We start from the raw sequence: 17,320 nt of genomic DNA, 5'->3' as shown, positions 1-17,320 counted from the left end.
AGCAACATGCCCAGGGAGGGAGGGCAGGGTGTGATCCTCCACCTCCCAGCAGCCCCATCCACCCTCTGGATATGGGATTTCTGCAGGGACTCAGGGGACAGCGAGCTCTTTGATGCACATCCCCTGGGGAATCCAGATTAAGGATCTCCCTGGTGCTGTGCCTTCATTGCCTTGTTGGTGGCAGCAGGAATTGCAGCTGGGTTCCCAGTTTATTGAGCTGCTCCTGAGAGCAGTGAAGTGGGAATATCACTGTGGCACAGCAGAGGGAAGGGGAGGGAGGTTTCATGGAATCCCAGAATGGTTTGGGTTGGAAAGGACCTTAAAGCCTGTCCTGCCAGGGCAGGGACATCTTCCACTGTCCCAGGTGCTCCAACCCCAGTGTCCAACCTGGCCTTGGGCACTGCCAGAGATTCAGGGGCAGCCACAGCAAATCTGGGCACCTGTGCCAGGTCATCACCCTCTGTGTCAGGAACTTCCCACCACATGTCAGGGTCTGTACTGGGAGCAGGATTAAGCAGTTTATACAGTGCTTTCATTATTTTCCTCTCCTGGTGCATGATGGATTCCTTTGGAGACTGGTACAGTGCTGGTTAACAAAGTATGGTGTGGCTTTTTGCTCCATTCAGTGCATTTTGTGGGCTCATATTTGTGTTTAGGAAATCGATTCTGGACACTCTGCCAGAGATGTCATTCCAGAGAAATGGAGGCAACAAGGAGAAAAAAGCCAAACAGCACTCTGGGTTTGTGGGTAAACTGCCTTAACTGCCAAATGGTTCCTTGCAGAGACACAATCCTATAGGAAAATCTGTAAGAAAAATAAAGATATGTAACCTGAGAAGTTTTGAGCAGAAGTTGCAGAGGGCTCCAGTGTTCTCTGATGGAGAGGGGAGGAAGTACAGCCAGTCAGATGCAGGGTTGTGGAGCATAATAAATACTTTATTACCACAGACTATCCTTTGGTTCCTAAACAGTGTGGGACAGACTCTGCTCTCACATGGTGTCCCCACATTTGTGACTCTGTGAATATCCATGGGTGAGGACAGAATTTGGGGCACAAAGTCTGCACATAAAATATTCAAGAGCCACATAAGAAAACTCTCCAGGCTGGCTGTACTGGTGCATGTTAGGGCAGCAGTTGTTATGAATCTAACAGTATTTTGGGGTTTACCAGAAAAATACTTTGGCCTAAGGCTAGAATTTGATAAATAACATGAATTTGACCATTTCAGTGCTGATACAGTTTTCATATATATTTTGAAACACACTACAGCCTTGGCTGTCCAATGGGTGGATAGAAAGTGCTGATATATAGGGTGAGCTCAGTAGGTGAAGTGGGTTAAAAAATCCTAGTGGGGTGGAAATAACTTGGACAACTTTTTACCATTTGAGTTTCTTTTTTGTAGCAAAGCCAGAAAGTCAGTGGGGAACTGGGGAGGAAATAAGCATGAAAAGCAGCAGCAGAAATCTCCTCATTTTCTGGTAATTGTGAGCTTTCAGACCAGCTACCACAGTAACTTTACTTTCTGGTTTTCCTGCTGTCATACAGTAATAATTTTAAATTTGTCATGCTGGAGGGAGGTGCTAATATCAAACTGAAAATGAAGTAAATGGTTTTGATTGGAATTGAAAAGGAAGTGTTTCCTGCTTTAAGCTAAGTTTTAATTTAACCTAATTACACAATAATGCAATTGGTGTTTAGTTAATCATGAAAGGTGAAAATTCAGCAGCAAGGCAGGAGGCACATCCTCACCCAGCACATGGTGTGAGCCCTGTGGGTTGGCAGGAAAATATGGAATTCTTGCCTTTCCAGGCTTACATCTGAGTGACTCTCCATGTCCCTTCATGTGCTTTTCCCTGTGGGACTTTTCCAGAGCTGTGTTTAATACAGAACTGCTAGGACACCCCTGAGTTATGGGACAATAATTCCGTGTCAGATACTGTGAGAGTGCAGCTTATTTTACAAGAATGCCCTTTGATGGAAGTAGGGCCCCTAATTCAAACTTGAGTGTGTTCTGAGAGACATCTACATGCACACAATAAAATCCAGGGAGAACAATTTGCATAGAAAAGCCAGGAAACAGCTGGGCTTGCAGACAGCTCAGATTTTAGGGGTGATTTTCTGGGGGAACAAGAGAAGAGTCAAGCAAAATAATTTAAATCCACACCATTTTTGAGATTTTTTTTTGTAATATTGCATATGTTGGAATAATTTTTAAAAACACAGCTGTGTGCTGGCTTCCTGAACCAGGTGGTTTTACCTTACATTAATATTTAGATTGTTTTCTTTGTAATTATCAGCCAACAGTAATGGTAACAGACACTTACTTGACTGGCTCATATATGTCTGTATTTGCTCTTACTTTAAATTCTTTCCCATAGATACAATTCAGTGCAATCAATGCCAACAAAATTATTTTGAAAGCAGATTAGATTAAATATCTCATCCCTTACTGAGCTTCCCATTGGCATGTGAGACGATCCTTAGAGAATTAAGATTTGTTTCAGGGACAGAAATGCTCACATGAGATTGCACAGCCTCTTGCTGGCCATTTTTTTTTTTTTTTTAATATTTGACAGGAGTGCCTGGCCAGGCTAAATTCAGCTGTTTTTATATTTGGGGAGGTTGATGACTAACACCGAGAGGGAAAAAAGTGTCAGGGAAGTGTTTTTCTGTAGAAGCTTGTAGGTGGTTTTATTCCAGGTTGCCTTGCTGGTGACTTGGGGCTTTCCCAGAAGGATGTCACAGGGTCATAGAGTCACAGACTGGTTTGGGATGGAGGGGACCTTAAAGCCCATCTAGTTCCACCCCCTGCCATGGGCAGGAAACCAGGAAGGAGCAGGCTGCAGGTCAGGGAAGTGTTGGGATGGGACAACTGTGTGTGAGCTGGACCATTCCCAAATCCTGCTGACTGGGTTCTGCACTGGGAATATCTCAGATTTGGGGTTGGTTTTAAGTGGAAGTGTGCTAATCTTTGGTGCTGATTTAAGCCAAATCCTTGTCCTTACAGAGCCAGAAGGATGTTTTGAAGTGGGAAATGAAAGGATGGTGTGGGCAGCCGTGGGTTAGAGTGATGGGATTTGCACCCTGGGCTGCTCCCCAAACTGCAGTGCAGGGAAGGCAGAACAGCCTCATCCCCTTGTTCTTCCCCATCTCCTGGACACCTTGAAGCATCAACCCCATCATCCAGAGACCTGCCCACACCCACAGCTGCTGATGAAACTGTGACAGCACTGGTGGGTTCACTGATGGCACTTGGAGCCTTTCTTCCCTGAGTTTTGGTGGAGCTGGCTGGTGTCCATCCCACACCCCTCTCTGCAGGGACAGAGCCAGCTCTGGTCGTGCACAGCAGGTGTCTGTGGGATTTGGACCTCAGAGTCTTGGAGGCAGGATCCTACCTGGCCTTTACATTATTCAAGCAGGTTGGTGCAGATTTGTGCCTAATAAATGTGAAGTCTCAGCTTCTCCCTGCTCTGCCTGTGACCAATCCGTGGTTTTTATAATCAGGAATAAGTCCCAAGACTGGAAAATTGCCCACCAGAACACTGTGATTCCAGATGGTTTAGGATGATAATTTTGTATAGGTTTATTAGGGTGATTTGGTATCTTTGCTACTCCATGTACTTATTGTAGCAAATAATTTAATGGAAAATGAACGATTGCTGTGAGTCTGGAAATAAAGTTTGGGAGTTTCTTATTGTTCCTGCTTTTGTTGGGTTTATTTAAGCCAGGAGTCACTCTTCTTAAAGATTCATTTCCCCAGCCCAGCCAAAAAGGGAAGGGGGAAGACGCAGTCAACAGTGATTTATTTCTTTAATGCATTTTTAATAAGTAGACCCCCAAGAATGAAACAGTGGTGCATAATTACATTACCCTGGCCACAAAACTCGGGCTGTTCCTGCTGTGGGCAGGTTATTTAACACCTGGTGAGCAGAAGTGAGTGCCCTGCTGGGCTTGGAAGCTGGCACTGACTCTGGGGTTCACATCTATTCTCTAGCAGCAGTTTCTCAGTTTCTGAAATGTTTTTGCCTGGACTTTGCACCAGGGGTTCCTGCAGCTCTGCAGCCTCTCCTGTGTCCTTGCCCTCCCTCTCCTGAACCCTTCATGCACTTCCTTCAGAGGAAAGGCTGTGTGGAGAGGCAGGAGCTCCTTTCCAGATTGCAGTCTCCTAAATTAAAGCAAGCCAAATCGATTTGAATATTACATTTGCCTACAAGGACCTCCTGCTAACTTCTGTGTTTTTCACAATTGCGTTTTCCTGGTTTTGTTTAGTTTTTTTCATCTTTATCACTTCCCTGCTGCTGACTAAAGGAGCTACACAACAGGGGAAAGTGTGACTAACTCACTGCCTGCACAGGGGAAAGAGTGAGGCTGCTTCTACACATGCTGGTGATAAATGCACAGAGTAAACAGAATGGAAAAGTGGAGAAAAACAGTGCTTTTTTTCTACAGTCACTCTTTTTTTTTTAATAGCAATGTTAGTCATTCCTTCCAGCAAGTACAGGTTAAAACAGTTTCCATCATGAGATTTCTTGCAGGAGAAGCAGTATCAGCTGAAAATTTATGCTTCCTTCTGAAATTGTTCTTAACATCTCTTGTTGTAAGAAAGTCCAAAAGATGTTTTTCTTCTTATTTTCCGTGTATCCTTTGGTTTGACAGCAAGTCATAGAGATGCAATTTTTCTCTTTCTCCCATGTTCTGTGTCAGCTTGGCAGCTATTTCCTATCTCAGCTGGGAGGGAGAGCATTTAATCAATGAGAAAAGGGCAGGGGGATACACCCAGGAATAGGTTTGAAACTGGTTTTAACTTTGGTTGAAATGGGGTAGATTCCAGATGACATGGTCCTTTTAATTAAGGGATATCATGCCCTTGTTTTAAAGCCTGCTGAAATCAGTGGAAGGATGCCACGGGCTGCAAAAAGGGCTCTGGAGCAGGTCCAGTCTCCTTTTGTGCTATAGAAATGCTTCTTCAACAATTTAAGAGCTTGGAGGGGCTGAATCAGAAGCCAACAAGTGACCTGCTCATGTATTAGGTCAGGAAGCACAGGTCTGAGCTCAGCCCCCACTGTTTCAAGTGCTAATGAAGAGCCCTGTTTTCCCTTCCTGTAGTGTTACAGCAGATCCTCTTTTCTATTTTTCCTCCAAGTATCCCAGCACGGCTTTGGAAAGGGAAGGGAAATCTAATTTGTGTGTAAATACAGTATTGTGGTGTTTGTTTAATGCCTTTGTTTGCTTTGAAAGTTCGTCCTGTACTAATGAATTTACAAAACCTACATTATCCATAAAACTGTCACTGGTGCAGAATCCTGTAATAACTCAGATAACGTATTTAAACCACGAGTGAGTTTGCTCTATCCTTGAGTTGATAAATTGTGTAGCTTCATTTGGTAGGAATCAGCAATTTTATGTGGCAATTAATTTTAACAGCAATAGGGAGCCAAAGGACTAAATTTTTATCCTTGGTTTTCTGCACATGTAGGGGAATATCCTTGTGTTTGCTGTTCAGGTTGCTGCCCTGGGATACAGTGTGTCTGTGCAGGGAATGTCACTTTACAGGCATTACAGCCATGCTGCTCCAGCTCATGGTCCAGCCCTCCAAATAAACCATTTTGGGGATTTCTCATCTCTTAAAATATGTCAGAAAAAGGGCAGATGGCCAGAAAATCCCTCCCCAGGATCTGTGTTGCTCTACCCCCACTCTACTGCATGAACTTGCTTGTTGCCTTTTTTATTGTGTAAGTCACCACCATCAGGGATGGTGCCAAAATCATGAACTTGGAGTCAGAGAGGAAGAGATCAAGTTTTTCTGAAGTGATTCCCATTGTTTGTTTTCCCTTTGCTGGTCTCTGATATCCAGCCTGGAAACATCCCGTTTGTACAGTTGGCTGCGAAACTGTGATTGTGTCGGATCCGTTCTGGGAACCAGGAAAGCCTTAATTCCAATCTCAGCTCCTGCCACCAGAGTTACATAGTGGAGCAAGTCATTTGGCTTGATAATTGATGTCTGTGACACTGACTGCATCCTCAGCAGTGTGCAGAAAGCACCGGAGTTCCCCTAAAGCTAAAATCTGTCTTGTGGCAATAAAAAATGCCAAGAGATAAAATCTGAAAGGGATTTATTTAGGATGCTCTTAAGTAACAGCCACATTTTGGGATTTTGCTGTTTGTGAAACCAGATGGAGAGATTTGGGGGCATTGCTGGGAAAAACCAGACTGAACTCATGGGGTAAATAAGGGTTTTATCACAGAACCAAAGGTGTTGGGCTCCCATCCATGACCATGGAGCTGTTGGTGTCTCCATGGGTGCCACTGCTTTGTCAGTGGCTGGGTGTGGATTTCCAACATCATTTGTGTTACAGCAGTTCCCAGAGTGGAGTGATGGCTCCAGAATGAGGTTTGGGGAAGTTATGAGCAAGGTCATGAGCCTGTGGGAAATTTCATTTTGTTCCATATTTATTCTGCTGTTTGGGGTTTCACAGAGCTACTGGTCTGTAAAATGAGGTCGCAGCCAGGAAAGAAAGTTTGGGAGCTGTTGCTTTAGAGTTTGGGTTGGAATTAATTATTTGTCTACCTCAGAGAGTTGCACTGGTTTTTAAACAAGGCAGCTGGGTTAGAAAGCAGTGAGAATTCATTGTGAAACACTTTGTGTGATGGCCAGCACTTGAACCTGGCACTCCCTTGGTGTGCCACCAACCAGAAATTTCAAATTGGCTGCTCAAAGTTGGCTGTGTAGTCACCCAGATATTTCATCATATTATTTCAGAAATCCCACTGGCCCCAGATGCTCCAGGGCCATGGAAGAGTCCATTGTAGTCACAGTTGGAAAATACAGTCTGGTGTAACTTGTGTTATACTCCCACATGTTTAGGCAGGAGAAAGGTGGATACAGAAAGGAAGGCCAGATTAAAGCTGGTTTGAGAAGGAAAAGTCTAACCAGTGTGGAATTGGATGTGAAAAATGCAATACCAAAGGTGTCAGCTTAGTGTCTTTGAAGAAAAATATTCTTATTTTTTCTAAGATGAAAACACCTATGAAGTAATAATTTTTAAATAGCTGAGTGCTCCTCATGCACCAACTCAAAATGCCGATAATTTGCAGAAAGGAAAATCTTTATTTTCATGCACAAAACTCGTGGACTGTCTAAAAAGCAAAAACCTGATAAAACAGCCAAGTCAGCTGCTTGAAAGTGCTTTTCAAGGGGATTTTTCTGTCCAGGTGCTTGCATATGCTTTTCAAGGGCAATTCCTCAGTTGGGCCCCTTTTCCTGATGACTTCCCCATCACCCATTCCCTCTTTTTTCTGCCATGAGCTCTTGTGATGTCCTCACCACCCTCCTGCTCTCCTGGTTCAGTTTTGCAGGATTATTCCCAAGGTGAATGTTTATATGCAGGCCATGTTCATGAGAAATTAGTCATCTGTGTAGTTTTTGAGTCGTGCAGTGCTGACTCTGGACCTATATTTGTTTTTGTATTTGTATGCTCTGTTCTGAAAAAAAAAATCCCAAACAAATATTTAAAGGTGTTCTGCTTAGGCTGGAATTGCTAATTCATCTTCAAATCACTGTGCTTTGGAGATATTTGGTGGAGGGAGGAAGAACAGCCCTCCCTCACCATCCCTGCCCCAGGGATGCCACATGGGAGCCTGCATGTGCTCCTGCTCCTCCAGCTGCAAACTCAGCATTTGAAGGAGAAATTTCGTTTTTATGGTTTGACTTGTGACTTGATTGTTGCATGTTCTGAGCTCCAAGGAGGAAAATAAACAGCAGGAAATGAAGGGAGAATGCTTCCTGCATCTTGGGGACCCATCCTCCGTGTTAGCTGCTGATAAGGAGGTTTTAAACTCACAGGTTTTAAAATGTGGCACATGGTTAAGCACCAGGGAAAATAGATGCACTTTTTGTCTCTAAAATAGCCATTCCTTGGCAAAGACTGTGCCATTTGGAACAGTTCTACTCTGGAGACAGGCTGAGAGAGCTGCTGTTCAGCTTGGAAAGAAGGCTCTGAGGAGACCTTGGAGTCCCTTCCAATATCTAAAATTGCTCCAGGAGAGCTGGAGAGGGGCTTTAGACGAGGGCCCAGAGTGTCAGGACAAGGGAGAATGGCTTCAAACTGACTGAGGGCAGGGTAGGATTAGGTATTAGTAAGAAATTCTTCCCTGTGAGAGCACTTGAAACCCAGAGAAGCTGTGGCTGCCTCATCCCTAGAAGTGTTCAAGGCCACACTGGACAGGGATTGAAACCACCTGGAACAGTGGAAGGTGTCCCAGCCCATGGCAGGGAGTGGGAATGAGATGAGCTTTGAGGTCCCTTCCAGCTCGCACCAGTCTGTGGTTAGGCTGTAGCTGTGTGTATGTGCAGTGCTGCTGGTCAAGGTTTGAATAAAACCATTTTGTCCATCTCTCACTTCAGTCAATAAAACATGTTTTGATTAGGAAAGCCTCATGCCCATCCTGTCTCTGTCAGATGCACCTCAGGAAGGGCAGTGTTCATGACTCAGTTCCCACTCAGCTTTGAAATGCTGAAGGTTCCACATTGCTCCTTCCTGCACTCTCCTCATTCCCCAGATTCAGCCTACTCTTGAGAGCTTTGCAGAAATTCATCCCCTGGGTTCCTTTGGTGACTCTATGGCCTGGGGTGCAGATGTTTGTGTTCAGAAGTCCCAGAGGCTGCAGCAGACCCACCTTCACGTGGATATTGTACAAACCCCAGGCTGTGTGACCATTTTCCCTGCTGGCACTGGCACTCCAGGCAGTGCCTACGAGTGCTGGCAGCCGTGGCACCAGTGCTGCTGTGGGCTGCCCCAGAGCAGGGATTGTGTTTGCCTGCTCCCTAGCAACTTGCTGTGCTGCTTCAATTACAAAGGGCTCAGAAAAAACGCTCTCCATCTGGTTTTCCAACCCCAGATGCGACCACCCCAAAGAGTGATCTAATTCTTCTCTATATAGACTTGAAAACTTCTCACCAGTTGGTGGTGTGGGAAATCAAATAAGAGTCCTTAGGAGCAATAAGATCCACATGCTGGCCTAATTGCACATGGAGCTACACTGCTGCTCCTGCTCCAGTGGGTTTGCAGTGCTGCTCTCAAAGGCGTATTGTTAGGCGAAGGGGAAACCCACAAATCTTAATTTGAGAAATAATTTAATGTGGGCCAATAATTAGCTATTCAGGATAGGGGCCCCTTCGTGTCTGGTGTGGTGTGTAAGGAGAAGGCAGGCAGGGCTCACAGGCAGCCTTGGTCTGTAGGCCAGGGGATGTGGAAAGGGATGATATCTCATCCTGCTTTTCATACAGTCCTTTTATTCTGCTTTAGGTCATATGAGAGTGTTGTTCTTGCTTTAATGTGTTTTGGGTTTTTTTTTAAATTAAGACCTAAAAATGGTGCTGCTTTCCACCTCTGCAGATTGAATCAGGATTGGACAAGGGGGAATGGTATTCAGCTGAAAAAGGGGAGATGCAAGTTAGATATTTGGAAGGAATTGTTCCCTGTGAGGGTAGTGAGGCCCTGGCACAGGTGCCCAAATTTGCTGTGGCTGCCCCTGGATCCCTGGAAGTGCCCAAGGCCAGGTTGGACACTGGGGCTGGGATCACCCTGGGACAGTGGAAGATGTGAAAGGGTGGAGCTGCATTATCTTAAAAGACTCTTTCAAAGCAAACCCCTCTGTGACTCTGTGATTGTGAGGAAGGAGAGGCAGAACCCAGACTGTGTTACTGAGGAATGGGAGAGTATCACACAAGCCTGACGGAATGCTGAAGCATAAGGTTTCCCTTCTCCTCTGTTCTGCAGAAGATGCTGTACTTATATTCCTTATTCAGGAATTTTTGTTGGCTTAGGGCTCAGGGTCAGACCTTATCATTTTAAGCTTGTCCTGAGGTGCCAGCAGCTCATCCTGCCTGGCCAGCATTGCGCTGTTACACGCCTGAAGAGCAAGTGAGGGAAAGTCTGAAACCACCTTCCTACACACTTAAAACTTGGGACTGAGTTTTACCGAGGGGGTGCCAGCCTTGAACACTCTCTCAGGCTCCATCAGGGTCACGGCAGGGCTGGTTTCCATCGGGTTTCCTGTGGGAGCCACGTGCTGTGCACGGGAAGCGCGGCCAGGCCCGCGGCCATCGGCCTCCCTGGCACAGGGGCACTGCCAGGCCCGCGGCCATCAGCCTCCCTGGCACAGGGGCACTGCCATTCCCAGCCAAACCCACGGCCATCAGCCTCCCTGGCACAGGGGCACTGCCATTCCCAGCCAAACCCGCGGCCATCAGCCTCCCTGGCACAGGGGCACTGCCAAACCCATGGCCATCGGCCTCCCTGGCACAGGGGCACTGCCAAACCCATGGCCATCAGCCTCCCTGGCACAGGGGCACTGCCAAACCCGGGGCCATCAGCCTCCCTGGCACAGGGGCACTGCCAAACCCGGGGCCATCAGCCTCCCTGGCACAGGGGCACTGCCAGGCCTGCGGCCATCGGCCTCCCTGGCACAGGGGCACTGCCATTCCCAGCCAAACCCACGGCCATCAGCCTCCCTGGCACAGGGGCACTGCCAGGACTGCGGCCATCAGCCTCCCTGGCACAGGGGCACTGCCAGCCCCGTGGCCATCGGCCTCCCTGGCACAGGGGCACTGCCAAACCCATGGCCATCGACCTCCCTGGCACAGGGGCACTGCCATTCCCAGCCAAACCCGCGGCCATCAGCCTCCCTGGCACAGGGGCACTGCCAGGCCCGCGGCCATCGGCCTCCCTGGCACAGGGGCACTGCCAAACCCATGGCCATCGACCTCCCTGGCACAGGTGCACTGCCAAACCCATGGCCATCGGCCTCCCTGGCACAGGGGCACTGCCATTCCCAGCCAAACCCGCAGCCATCAGCTTCCCTGGCACAGGGGCACTGCCAAACCCACGGCCATCAGCCTCCCTGGCACAGGTGCACTGCCAAACCCATGGCCATCGGCCTCCCTGGCACAGGGGCACTGCCATTCCCAGCCAAACCCGCAGCCATCAGCTTCCCTGGCACAGGGGCACTGCCAAACCCACGGCCATCAGCCTCCCTGGCACAGGTGCACTGCCACGACTGCGGCCATCAGCCTCCCTGGCACAGGGGCACTGCCAGCCCCGCAGCCATCGGCCTCCCTGGCACAGGGGCACTGCCAAACCCATGGCCATCGACCTCCCTGGCACAGGGGCACTGCCAAACCCATGGCCATCGACCTCCCTGGCACAGGGGCACTGCCATTCCCAGCCAGGCCAGGGCAGGACAGGGCAGCCATGAGGGGACCCGGCACCCCGCAGGAAAAACAAAAACCTACAGACAGGCACGAGCCCTTGGGACCCGAGGTTTGTCAACAAATGGAGCGGGCGCTATTTTAAGCCGCTATGTACCTCACGCTTCCTGTTTTTCAGAAGAAACTTCTTGTTTTTTCACTTTTATGTTGACGGATTTATTTTAACGGCTTGTTCCTGAGCCGGTGTGAAGGATTTTTGCCTGCCACGAGGGAAGAGGGATTTTCCCTGGGGTCTCCAGGGGGAAGGACACCCTCATCCCCCTGCCAGGGGCTGCTCGGGGGGTTCCTGGGTGCACTTGAGTGGGCGGCTGAGGAGGGGACGGCGCCAAGCTGAGCCATGTGTGGCTCTCTTTCGAGGAGCAGTGGCCCAACCAGTAAGGACAAAGTAAATAGTGTTCATTTCCTGCTGACCTTTTAACACCAACAGATGTTTTCTCTTACAAGTACCATAGGCCACTCCAGTCCCTGACCTCATCAAGTGGGCTGCTGCCGTTTTCTGCTCGACAGTCTGTAAAACTCCTGATTTAACCTGTTTTGCTCACAGAAGTGGATCTTCTACCTTGGGCAGGACCTGTGTGCATTTTAGTATTTCTGACTTTCTTTTCTCTGCATGGACCAACCACTTCCTCCTGATTTTTGTCCTCTGTGGAGGATGGCAGATGTTTCCTGTGATGGGCTTTATCAGGCTGCTGGGGGAAGTGAGTTTCCCTTTATAATATTTTGCCTAGCATTCCTTGCACAGGTTGGATTTGAAACCCCATGGATGGAGCAGTAAGTCCATCACCCTTATCCCTGTTTGTGGTGGTTGAGCAAGATGATTGGGATCTTAGAATCACCTCCATGGATTTGAAACCCCATGGATGGAGCAGTAAGTCCATCACCCTTATCCCTGTTTGTGGTGGTTGAGCAGGATGAATGGGATCTTAGAATCACCTCCAAGCTCAAAAAGTAAAAGAATGGCAGTGCTGGAGCTGAGTCTTTCATCTGTGTGGAGCCATCCCAGGAGCTGCTGGTTCCTTCTCCTCTCTGCCTCATGAGTCTTGGCCCAAGAGAACCAAAAGGATTTCAGCTCCATCCCAGTCTGCTCTGCTTGGAGATCACATTGGTGTTGCTTTTTTCTGTGGTGTCTTCCTCCCTCCCACAACACCTGTGGATGGTGATGGGTAGGGATCTCAGCAGGAATTGAAGCAGTTTGGAATGCAGATGTGGTGGGAGAGCAGTTAAACTCTCATTCCTGACATGGGCCAAGGAACACACAAGTGATGGCTTGTGTGCCCACCAACATCAGAGATGCATAGTTCACCCAGGAGACATTTAAAGGTGATTTCTCTGGTGGATTTCCTGTGTTCTTCTGCCAGTCGTGCCTGGAGACCACGGGAGCAAGTTCTGCACTGAGGTAATGGAGGTGGGAAATGTGGAGGCTGACTGGTGTATGTGCCATCAATTCTTTGGAGACCTTTCCCTGTTGGTGAGGAGCTTTTTTCTGAAGCTGACATGGCAGTAGTGTCCCATGGGATGTCATCAAGCAGGATGAGGTGTCTCTGTCTCGATGAAAAAAGCCCCATGTGGTGCTTATGGGCCAGTTTATGTGCTGTGCTGTGTGGTGCAAAACTTGTCCTGGTTCAGAGAGCAAGTCCCAGAATCCTACGTTGGTTTGGAAGGAAACTTAAAGCCCATTCAGTTCAATCCTCTGCCAGGGGCAGGGACATCTCCCACTATCCCAGGCTGCTCCAAGCCCTTTTCAGCCCTTCCAGGGATCCAGGAGCAGTCACAGCTTCTCTGGGCACCCTGTGTCAGGGTGGGAATTGTTCCCACCCTCAGAGGGAACAATTCCCTCTTAATCCTTTTGGGTCTTCTTTACCTTTCATGTGGGGAGCATTGGAGGTATAAATAATTACCAGTATGATTTTAGTTACTGGGTTTTGCATCTGCAAAGGCATGTATTTTAACACAAAGTTCACAGATTTACCTTTAAGGACTCTTTTTTAGTATTATAATGGACATAAGCTGATAGATACTCTCAAGTTATCATTTGTTGGGTTTTTTGTCTTTCTCTAAAGAGAATTTTTGGTATTTTGTTTTGTATTTGTTTTTTCAAATTCTTGGTTTGCACTTGGTGAAAGATGTTTAGAAGTTTTATTTCATGAGTTGTGATTCTATCCAGGAGCAGCATTTCTGTGCAGGACAAGGGGAAACGAACCCTCTGGGAGTCAGGTTACCCTCCTTTTCCTGTTAAATCAAAAAGAGAAGAATGCAAATTCTTCAAAATTCCTGACTACTACCCAAACATTACCATTTTTAGAGTTTCAAGTTTAGAGATAATGACTCATAGGCACTTTTAATAAAGGATTCTCAAAATAGAGTGGAGTGATTCACGTTAAAGAACGAAGACCCAAGAGAGGCGACACAGAAGTCTTTAACCTGATGCTCACTCATCCCCATGGGGATATTGGGAAGGGGATGGTTGGGATTCCCCTCATGGCACCTGGCATTGGGGAGCAGCCTGCAGGGATCCTGCCCATCTTGTTTGTTGGGTTTTATTGGTCAGTGTAATTAGGCAGTGCCTAATTGTTGAAGGCAACTCTGACAATGACACCTTTGAGGCTGAGCTAGAAGCAAATCTGCAATTACAAGCACTCCTGCCTTTTGTTCCCCAGCACTGAGCGTGTGTCCAGCACCACACTGGGCTATTCTGAATTTTAGGGTCACTATGGCCAGAGAGATGTCCCATCCACAGCAGTGTGCTGCCTGGAGGGACTTGGAGTGAGGAGCCAGAGCTGCCTCTACCTGAAAGTGAGGAGCACTCACAAAAAGCTTGTAACACAAGCCTTGTGAGAAAAATTGTTTAACAAATAGCCAGATAATCTAGTTTGCCTTTTCCACAGTGTTTTAGTTTGCCCTGCACTGGCAGTCAGCCATTCCCAGGTTTAACCTTGCAGAGATTTTATCTTGCCTCTCTGCAGAGGTGGCTGCCAGTTGTGGAAGGCATCCCTGACTTACCAAGTGGATTACTGGGCAAAATCGATTTTACTTGGTACATTCATATGCTGAAAAGCAACATAATAGCATCTGCTTTGCTTCCACACCAGTGAGGGGGAAGTGCCCCAACATGTGCTGGAGACCCTACACGAGTCTGAGAGGCAACTGAGTGTTCTGGACCATATCCATCACCAGTGTAATTCTGACAGCATCGTTTTGGCTGACTGAGCAGGACCTGCAGAAATGCCTTAGGTGGATGTGCTGATGTATATTTTGTGGCTGTCTCTACTTAAGTGCTGTTCATTCCCCGTGAGCTATGAGAGCAAAGACCTTCCCCGTGCTCCTTGCAGCTTCTTCAGTTGATATATGGTGTTTTCCCTCCTTTTTGTCAAAGTGTCCTCTGTCCCAGAGATAATGCAATTGCTATTCAGTGCCGTGCAAATACTCTTTTGTATTTGTATCTCTTTTCTATTTAATTATACTGTATAAATGTCCTCAGTAAATTTGATAAGTTGGGTGAAGGATATTGATTTTCGAGTCTCTCTTGTGCTGGGTTCCTTGTAGTAGCAGCAGCCATTCCCCAGGCCTGTTTCCTGAGGTGGTTTTGAAGGTTCAGTGTTTAAGTAGCTATGGATAACAAAGGAATTTCATTCTCTACACTCACATTTGATCTGCTGATTGCAGGGTTTAAGGCCAGAGAGAAAACATTAGTGTTGGGTGCTTTGTTTTTTAAAGCCTTAGATTCACATTATCTGCAAAAGCAGGTGGGAGGGGAAACCAAGAATAGAGCCATTGCCTTCATTGCTGTAAGTAAAGCTACCAGCTTTGGGATGAAATGAGAGAGGGATGCTCCCAGGGTCAGATGAGGTCCTGGGGAGCAGTGGGAGTGTTCAAAGGCAGGTCGGTGGAGCTTGGAGCAAGCTGCTCTAGTGGAAGGGGTTTGGAAGTAGACAGTGTGTAAGGTCCCTTCCAATCCAGACTGTTCTGTGATTCCATCATTCTGTGACTTGCAGCTGGGCAGGGCCCCCCTCACCCCTCCATCACCCCGTGGCTGACACCAGGGCAGGAGGGGAAGGAGGGACCAGTGGGTGTGCTGGGAGGTGGAGAGGAGGGGAGGGAATTTGCAGGGTTAAAAGGGGAGGACCAAGGGGATATTTTTAACTGCAGTTTTGAATGTGAAGTGTCACCAATGTTAAAAAAAGCTCCTGGTAAATGGTGGGGAAGATGCAGGCGCTAGTGCAAAGCCAGCTGCAGCTTTTTGAACTGTTGGCTGATGTTTGCGAGGAGGCTGCGAACACTTGGTTCGTGGTGATGTCTTCATTTTCCTTCCCTCAGCCCCAGGTCTCCCTGCTCAAGTGACTTTCTTTAAACAGCACTTAGCTCTCAGACTTGTAAGATTATTTTTATTCTTTAAGAGGCAAAGAAGAGAGAAATACAGATATTTGTGCACTTTCCTTTTGCACTTGCTTTCATCGCATTCTCTTGGAACATAAAATGTTTTCCTTTTATTTTTCTTTTTTAATGCTGAAAATTGGACGCTGATTTTTTTCTGGCTAATTTCCATGTATTTCTCAAACAGGATTTTTAGCCTTGATCTATAATACAGGCCTGTGGCTGTTCTTGCTAAAAGTTTGATCCCGCCAGGGCTTTCATTACAAACCCTTATTTTCAGTAGCAAATTGCTTTCTGCACACGTCACCTCTCAAAGGTTTGGGTGGGTAGGGGGGTCCTGCAGCTCTCTGCCATCCACCAGGGTTTGGGAATATGAGGTTTCAGCGTGTTTGCTGCTGGCAGCACTGAGGCTGGAGCCATTGCTGTCAGGCCAGTGATCCGTGGGATAATGCGTGCCCAAGTCGTGGCCGTTTCTGTCTATTGTGTCACCGATCCGCGCATTAAAGGGACCCTGAGTAGGTGTTGCTACAATAAACCCTAACAGCTCTATAGGAGCCGTCACAGTTCATTGCATCAATAATCTGTGTGTTAAGGCGTCCTGAGCAGGCCTGGGCACACAATGGACCGTTATGGCTCCAGATGAGCCTGTATAAATTTAGGTCAGTAACCTGAGTGTTGTTAAATCCCAAAATTGCCCTGCTACAGTGATCTGGCAAGGTTTGGAATAAAAACGTGTAGATTATGCAAACCTGGTGGTTGCAGGGGATACTCTTGACTAAAGGTTGGTAGTGGGAGAATTATTTCATCTTATTTATGGCTGTTATCTAAACCTATCTCTGCTGACTTGGCTCCCTCCTTCCCTCTCCTTTGAGTCAGTGTGAGTGAGGCTGGAGAGCAGCGAGGAGGGGCAGGGATGGAGGGATGGGAGGAGCAGGAGGAGGCAGTGCTCCACAGTTGAGCTGTCCCGGAGCCACCCCACATCCCAGCGAGCTCTTTCCCATGGGACTTCATGGAAACACTCACACATTTCCATCCTGCCTGTGCCTGTGCCTGTGCCTGACCCCGTGGAGCTCAGTATTGTCTGGAGCATGGCAGATCCCTCAGGGCTCCCCAGACTCTTGATAACTCCAAAAGCCACCTTCCATCCTCACTGCTGACCCATTTCGTGATGCAAGCCCTCCTTGGTGTTTGATGCCCCAACACCTGGCTGGGCTCTTCACCTCTGTGCCGTTCTTTGCATCCTGCCCCTTCCTTCCCTTCTCATTTCCCTCAGACAAGGCCCTTTTGTGGGTAGGTGGAGGAGAGGAATGCCTCCAGCGCCGGCCGGAGAGCCCGCTTCTCATTGTGGGTGTACGCCTGAATGGAGACGTAGCCTTGAACTCTTGAACTCTCTTTTTTTTTGTGGAGTAAAGCTGCTGTGCGCTGAAAACAAACAGGACTCACTCCGATGGAAAGAGATTGTTTAGTGGGAACAGGTCTCAGACCACGAGAATGGGGTTTTTTCCATGTTTCCGTTCCGAGAGTTTCCATTTGAGATTTTGCCAGCAGTTGGGCAGCAGGAGATGAATTAGCTGAGCTGTTAAAGGTATTACACGTGTTTCCCCCTTCTGAGACTTGTTAGAACATATTTTCTTCAGTGATAGTAATAGGTGTTACAAACAAAACACAGTTTTCCCCTT

The 17,320-nt window shown here is 47.6% G+C and overlaps 1 protein-coding gene across 4 annotated transcripts in view; it reads left to right on the top strand.

The window, feature by feature from the left end:
- The window catches only part of CTBP2 (C-terminal binding protein 2), a 130,454-nt gene that overhangs the window by 49,854 nt on the left and 63,280 nt on the right, over positions 1–17,320 (top strand). The window contains exon 1 of one of the 4 annotated variants that reach the window (XM_079312234.1): positions 11,622–11,644. The exons of 2 other annotated variants lie outside the window; for them this stretch is intronic. The gene's annotated coding sequence lies outside the window, so the exon portion shown is untranslated. Of the gene's footprint in view, positions 1–11,621; positions 11,645–12,377; positions 12,667–17,320 lie in introns of those variants that run through there. One more of the 4 variants, XM_079312232.1, reaches the window with a different exon arrangement.

This window comes from Erithacus rubecula (genome assembly GCF_903797595.1).
Source record: "Erithacus rubecula genome assembly, chromosome: 9".
Taxonomy (NCBI): Eukaryota; Metazoa; Chordata; class Aves; order Passeriformes; family Muscicapidae; genus Erithacus; species Erithacus rubecula.
The sequence above is the reverse complement of the archived record's forward strand: the minus strand, read 5'-3'. Positions and strand labels throughout refer to the sequence as shown.